At 42.4% G+C, this 575-nt stretch overlaps 1 protein-coding gene across 1 annotated transcript in view; it reads right to left on the bottom strand.

The window, feature by feature from the left end:
- Positions 1 to 575, bottom strand: part of LOC118338698 (contactin-associated protein-like 5) — an 87,996-nt gene that overhangs the window by 45,950 nt on the left and 41,471 nt on the right. The window lies entirely within an intron of this gene.

Genomic DNA, 575 nt, shown 5'->3' with positions numbered 1-575 from the left:
TTTAAATCCAGCATTGTTTACATCCATGTCTACTAGCTTGCACTCTTCTTCTTCCCTACCTTTGTCGTTGCATTGGTGCATATTTGGGTGTGTTACCGCGACCCTGTTGCAGATTTGCTAATTAATTTTGGCACAATGGCAGGGTCAGGGTTAGGGTACCCCCATGGGTTTGAGGCTGTATAATCAGCAGCACAGGTGCAACTGAATGATCATAGAATTATTATAGGAATACTATGTTCAGCAGTGTGTCTCTATGATTGCCATGCTCTTCTGCGACTACAAATTGCTACTTGTCACTTTGATTATGTAGGTGACTCTACTCTATAGAGTATATAGGCTATAATATAGTATATGATGGAGTATTTATAGATTAGAGAAAATTATAGCTCCAATACAAAACCTACAGAAGGGCGGGAGTCTGTCTGCTACTTCACCATTGACAGCACCATGGATTTATCAATACACAGCACTGATAGGATCAGCCACACGATTATGACCACCTGGGCATCCTGCAGTTTTGGAGATGCTCTGATCCAGTCGTCTAGCCCTCACAGTTTGGCCCTTGTCAAAGTTGC

This window comes from Morone saxatilis, unplaced genomic scaffold, assembly GCF_004916995.1.
Source record: "Morone saxatilis isolate NCDOM2014 unplaced genomic scaffold, NCSU_SB_2.0 Contig5, whole genome shotgun sequence".
Classification (NCBI taxonomy): Eukaryota; Metazoa; Chordata; class Actinopteri; family Moronidae; genus Morone; species Morone saxatilis.
This window is presented reverse-complemented; position numbering and strand designations above follow the sequence as displayed.